The following is a 6,596-nucleotide window of genomic DNA, read 5'->3' on the forward strand; positions in this document are numbered from 1 at the left end:
TACAAAAATTGAATATTAGTCATTGAACAAAGCTTATAAGAATTAAATAAAAATTTATAATAGGAAGAAATTGATGATATTGCAACATATGCATCTTAACAATTTTAAATTTTGAAAAAAAAAAAAAAAGATTAGGATTTTGAATTTCAATTATTGTACAACATTTTTATTTAGATAATAATATAAATAAGGATAGGTAATAGATAGATTAAAATTAATTATAAATATAACTATATTTAAAAGGATGTGGTTTTGTATAGTTATATTTTAAATTCTAATTTTTTTTTTCTAACTTCCTATATAAAAAGATTCAACATTTAAAATTACGTATAATTTTTTTTTTTAAAACATATGAACTCACAGTGGAATAGAGAGAGAAGTACTGTGAAGGAAGAGAGGGGTTGCACATATTAAAGATAAATAATTAAATAATTGACTAATACCTTTAATAATTTTGAAAAAATTGATTAAAAATATTTTCTTTTTATAACTTTGAAAAACTATTATATGCCTTTCAAGTAATGTTGTGCATCAACTGCCAATTAACATATATCATAATATCAAAAAAATATTAAAGTAATTTTTTTTCTAAAGTAATGATACACAAATATAAAATCAATACAAAAAATTTATTAATAATGATTTTATTTGGATTTTGATCTATCACTTTATAATGAGTGACATGTTTTTTATTATACAAATAATCCTATCACGCTGTGGGGACATAATTTTTGAATGACAACACGTGGGCGAGGTGGCACCGAAGTGTCAACCGAGGTGCCATGTGTCCTGGTCATGATGCCGAGGTAATCTCGGCTAGGCCGAGTGTAACGACCCCATCACGTATAATGATGAGTACTTGATTAATTAAGAGGATTTGAAATTTAATTGTCGAGTATTATAATTTAATTTGGGATTTGTGAGAATTGTGGAATCTGATTTGTATATGATTCTATTAAAGATTTATTTAAAATTAGAAATTAATGGTCCAAATGGCTTAAGGAAGTGAAGTTAAGAAGTTGAATCAATTTAATCTTAATTATGGACCCATTTGGGAGTTTAATTAAATATTCGTTTCAGTTTAATAAAATTGAGATTCGATTAATTAGATCTTAATTGGAGTTAATCAAGTTAATTAAATTATGAAGATTGAGAATTGTAATTATTACGAATTAAATTTATTTATGGGGTGTCTAATTTGAATATGTAATTTAATTGACGGAAATTTTGAGTCCGATCAGAAATTGAAGGATTAAATGATCTAAGAAACCAAAATTGAGGATGGAAATGAGTTTAATTTAATAATTGGAGCCTTTTGGGATATTGATTAAAAATCTGATTCAGGTTGATAAATTTAGATATAATTAATTGGGTCTTAATGGAAGTCAAACTGATTAAATTATGTGAGATTTGTAATTAGTTACGATTGATTAAATTATGTGCTAATTGAAATTATTAAGATTATGTATTAATTATAATTAGTTAAGGCTAAGTGAAGTTAATTAAGTTAACACATAAATTAGAATAAGAAAAGCTAATTCTAGAGCATTCTAATTATGTGCACGTGTATGTGAAATAAAGGAAAAGAATGTAATGTTCATCTGGGCTCAAGGAATTCAAAACGTAGAGTTAAAGAGAGGGAGAGAGAACCGAACGGAAGAAAGGGGAAGGAAAGGGGAATAAAGAAATGCGAGTGTAATGCATTGAAGCTATTCACTATCTGTTTTGCCTGGAGCATGAACGGCTGAGAGAGAGGGAGAGCACGGCTGAGAGAGTGAGAGACCAAGAGGGAAGAAGAAAGCCTTGTGGGTTATCAAGACTTCAGCTAAAAATTATGGAAAATTCATTCTCAGGTAAGAAATTTCATCCTCTTTCTAGTGTTGTTTACTAAATCTAGGCAAAAATTTATTCAAGGTATATTCTGAGAAGATTAAAAATAAAGCTTTGTAGATCAATTATAAATTGTTAAGATTTGAGTTTGCATGTAAAATCAAGTTAGGACCAAGAATATGAACTATGCAAGATGATGAATTCATGTAGTTATGTTCAATTTATGGAAATCAATTTAGGAATTAATTATTTTGCATTTAATTTTTGTAATTGGGTCGTATTTCTACATGCATGTAATTTGGAAGAATTAAAGAATAAATATGGGTTTTGATCTTAATTATTAACCCATGCATGTAAGGTAATATAAGAGTTTGACTCAAATTAAACATATTTTGGAACATCCATGACTATGAATTAAATTGAGGTTAAAATAAATTGAGTTAAGCTTGAGATTAAGGAAATGAGTTTAGGAAAATTTATCAAGCAAGTTTAATTTGTGTTATTCCTCGTAAATTTGGACTTCATCTTTACATGCAATGAATCTTTGAGAAAGTTGGAGAATTAATATCATGTTTGGGTACAAGGAGAGCAAATTTTGAAAAATTAATTGTTTTGATTTGATTTTGTAGTATTTTCTTGTAATACATGAGTTTTAAGGGAATTGAGCCATTCAAGTTCATGTTTTGAAGAGACAAAGGAAATGTTTTAAGAAAATCAAGTTTATGAAAATTTGGAATTAATCCTAAAGTTTTGATCTTATAATTAGATTTTTATTTAATCCATGCATGTGATGTAATTTAAGAATTTTATTCAATTTAGATACATTTTAGAACACCCATGATTATAAATTAAGTATTTGGTTAAAAATTGAGTTAAGTTGATTTTGTTATTAATAGTAAAATTGGATCTATTTGTACTACATACATCATGGAATTTCAAGAGGTTGGGAAGTCTAATTTATATTTTAGAATTGTGGGTTGATATAAAGAAGATGAATTAAAACTAATTAGGGCATGATCTTGAATGAATGTTTTCTAATTAAAAGTGTTTACTAAATCATATAATGGTTCTCCATTTTTGTGTACCAAAAGTACATGTTTAGAGGCTTTGAATACCAAATTTGAACTTCAATTGCAATTTTGAAATTTTAGAATTTACGTTGTCCGCTCGAGCGAGGAAAGTCTCGCTCGAGCGTGAAAATCAAGCTCCCAGCAGTTTTTCAAATTTTACAGTCCGCTCAAGCAACGAAAGTGGTGCTCGAGCGGAGACCCCCTTTTCAGCATATTTTGGAAAGTTGCATTTAGTTCACATTTTTATTCTCATCTCTTTCCAAAGCATTCTAGACATGATTTATGACTCAATAAAGATTAATAAGCTACCAATCAACATAAATTAGTTAGTTAAAGAATGAATCATTGATCTAGTGGTAATTATTTAAGAAGCCAAGTAAAAGATCAGTTTATTTGGAAAAGAAGGGCTTAGTAATGAAAGAATATGTGAAATAAGAACCCGGTTTATTTGAATAAGAAAGAATAAGCGTAATAGAACTTCGGACTATTTAGACGGAAAAAGACTAGAAAAGTCAAGTTTGATCAAAGGAGTAATATTGTATTTCAATGTGTATATGCTATGTACTTGTGTAGGTCACGCGCCATTGTCTGCCTGATTTATCTGATATGTCCAGTCCGTCTGATTTGCTTCTGCGGCTATCTATGAGTAATAACTTTGTAAAGTTATATTCAATGTTAAATATTTTCTGAACATTATGATATGAAATGATTAGTTTCTGAAATGCTACACTATGTTTGAAATAAATGAATGATTGTCCAAGATTCTAAAATGCATTCGTGGCATCCTTAGCATCATATGATATGCGTCCCTTTATGGGTCATCAAGTCCCTTCATGGGTCATCAGGTCCCTTCATGGGTCATTGGAAACGTCTCTGTGCACACGAGTCATCGGAATGCCTTCAAGGTCGTCCCTTCATGAGTCATCGGATTTGTTAACGCTAATAGATGTACCACGCATGATTATATGCAAAATCTGAATATGAAAATGATTATAAATATGTATATGAATTTGTTTCTGATTTGGAATCTGAATATGCATAAGAATCTAATTTCTGACTCTGTAATGGACGTTATTTATTAAAACCCTTTACTCTGTTATTATTTACTAGGCTCTAACTCACTATATTATTTATGTATGTAGGTGATTAGGCGCGTGACTAGGCTTAGAGGCATCTGCCTAGAATCTGTTTTTGTCAGCCAGCCTATGTGCCTCCCGTGGAGGTTCCGAATATGTCAAGTGATTATAGCCATATGATTTAAAGTTTAAGTTTTGTTTTCGTGTTTGGTTGAACAAGTTTTACGTATTTTGTAAATAGGGCTAAGTCCATTTTTGTCTAATCTGTATATATATAATGACTTAAAGATGATGTGTGTATATGTATATAAATAGTTTAAAATTTTTCTGTCTCATATAACTCTGCACAGCTCAACGGACGTTGTATATTGTTATTTGCTTCCGCTAGCCCCTAATATTATGTTAATCTGTCTCAGAGGCCTTCGGTAATCCCAGGATTACTGGCCGGTTATGATACTAAACCTATAGGGGCGGGTTTGGGTCGTGACACCAAGGTTATCTGCGAAAATACTGAAATCCTAGATAAGCGGATAAGGGACAAGAGTCTTAGATTGGGAAAGGACTTCAGTTTGGATGAAGATAAGACTCTTAGAGAATTTATCTCAATCTAACTGGGAGTCCATGATTAGCATTAAGCTAGAATCCAATAGAGTTAGGCTTCTATTGGGATTAGGTTAGTGTTGACTATAAAAGAAAGACACCATCATGGGTCTAAGGTACGCTTTTAGTATTTTGAATAGTGAGTTAAGCACTTTTGTTATCTTTAAGAGATTACTGACTTGATCGTCGAAGTGCCCCCAAGTGGACGAACCACCGTCGAAATCTCTTCTTTCTGTAACAGGTCGTTCGAGCTTAATCTATTCTGCTAGTGTTCTCCAGCTGGGTATCTGTTTGGCAGTGTGGTCAGAAATCGTCTCACACAATTTGGCGCCGTCTGTGGGAAAGACAGGAGAATAGATGGCCAATGACGGACAAAAAGAGAAGGTTGGGGACGACATTCCTACTGGGAGTAGGAAACATATTGACCCTAACGCAGAGGAGGATAATTGCAACGAAGAAACTCGGGGACAAAATCCCAGAGAGAAAGACATCGGCAAGAAAGACGACGTAACAAAGAAATCAGACTAAGGTGGATATTATAACGAGGACGACCTCCAGGTATGGAAAGATAGATGCCTACGGAGGGACAATGAGATGAAGGGACTAACAAACAAATTGGCAGACCTGCAATCGGTTGTCAATTTCATGATGCAAAACAACGTCATGCAGCCACCATTCTTGTTGCAAGACACGCCGATTCCAGCAGCCAAGAACAATGCCCAGAAGGGAGGGCAAAAAATAATCCCTACAGACCCCCAGCACACTAGGACCGAGGAACACTCTCACCGGCCTTCAAGGGAGGTCGGGCGAGGAGAGTCAAGAAGGGGAGATTCTCGAAGGACGCATCATACCAAGGAAGTTGACCCTAAAGAACATCGGCATGTTCAAGGGAAATAGCTGTGTTTCGACGCAACTAATGGAGAAAGGTCCAAGAGGACTCATAATGATACTGGGAGTAGCGCACCAAAAAGGCTGAAATCCGTCAATAACCGGGCTCCTGGACGAACCAAGGAGGATTTGAGGGATTACCTCCAGAGGAAGCAACAAGATGCCAAGGTAACCTCTCTGATCAAGCCGAGAACGCCGTTCTCGGTGGAGTTGGACAAATTTGAGGCCTCGAAAAGGTTCCATATGCTGAGGTTCCAGATATACGACGGTAAGTTGGACCCTAACTTTTACGTCGGCTTGTACCTGAACTCAATGACATTATATACCGGGAACGAACTGCTGCTCTGCAAGGTATTCCCCTCATCCTTTGGGAAGATTGTATCAGACTAGTTTCACAAGTTGCCGAAAGGAACTGTGAAAAGTTGGGAAGGCCTGGCCGAGATGTTTGTGGCCAGGTTCGTGACAAACAAACTACAGCCATTGATGGTGGACACCTTGATGGCTCTGAAAATCGGCGAGGACGAAAGCCTTAGGGCCTATGCCAAAAGGTATTATGAGGTATTCAACCGAATACCATGATGCAACCAAGAGGTGGCGGTCGTGACGTTTAAGAACGGTCTGAAAGATGATTACCTGCTTTGAAAATCACTGGCAAAGACATTGCCAAAAAGCATGGAGGAACTTATGGCCAGGATAGAAAAGTATGCCAGGGCCGAGGAGGACACGCTGGGGACAAAGGCGTTGAAACAAGAGAAGAAAAGCGGTTCGCCAAAGCGAGGCCGAGGTTATGGTGGATACAAAAGCAAGAGACAGGATTAAAGACTGCTTAGGCAGTCACAACCGTATTCCGAATCCCGGTCTATAAAGTCTTTGAGAAAATTCAAAATCAGCCCTATTACAGAGCACCAGCAAGAGTACCAGGCGAATTTATGGGAAGAAGCCTTGGCAAGCACTGTGCTTACCGCAATAAAGCTGGACATTTGACTCAAGGGTGCAGAGCCCTAAAGGCACATCTGGAAGACCTGGTAAGACAAGGCCATTTAAGGGACCTAGTAGATGAGGCCAGGACAAGGGAAGAGCAGACAAGACTGCCTCAGGCTCCGGCAGCACCGCCACCCCCAGCACCGCAACC

The 6,596-nt window shown here is 35.3% G+C and overlaps 1 long non-coding RNA gene across 1 annotated transcript; it reads left to right on the top strand.

The window, feature by feature from the left end:
- Positions 1-1,644: 1,644 nt before the first annotated feature.
- On the top strand, positions 1,645-4,331 carry LOC145789628 (uncharacterized). The gene is made up of 2 exons (XR_014327752.1): positions 1,645-1,853; positions 4,043-4,331. It is a non-coding gene; the product is annotated as an uncharacterized LOC145789628 (long non-coding RNA).
- Positions 4,332-6,596: the final 2,265 nt, after the last annotated feature.

This window comes from Camellia sinensis, chromosome 4 (genome assembly GCF_055761805.1).
Source record: "Camellia sinensis isolate YWXY chromosome 4, ASM5576180v1, whole genome shotgun sequence".
Lineage (NCBI taxonomy): Eukaryota > Viridiplantae > Streptophyta > Magnoliopsida > Ericales > Theaceae > Camellia > Camellia sinensis.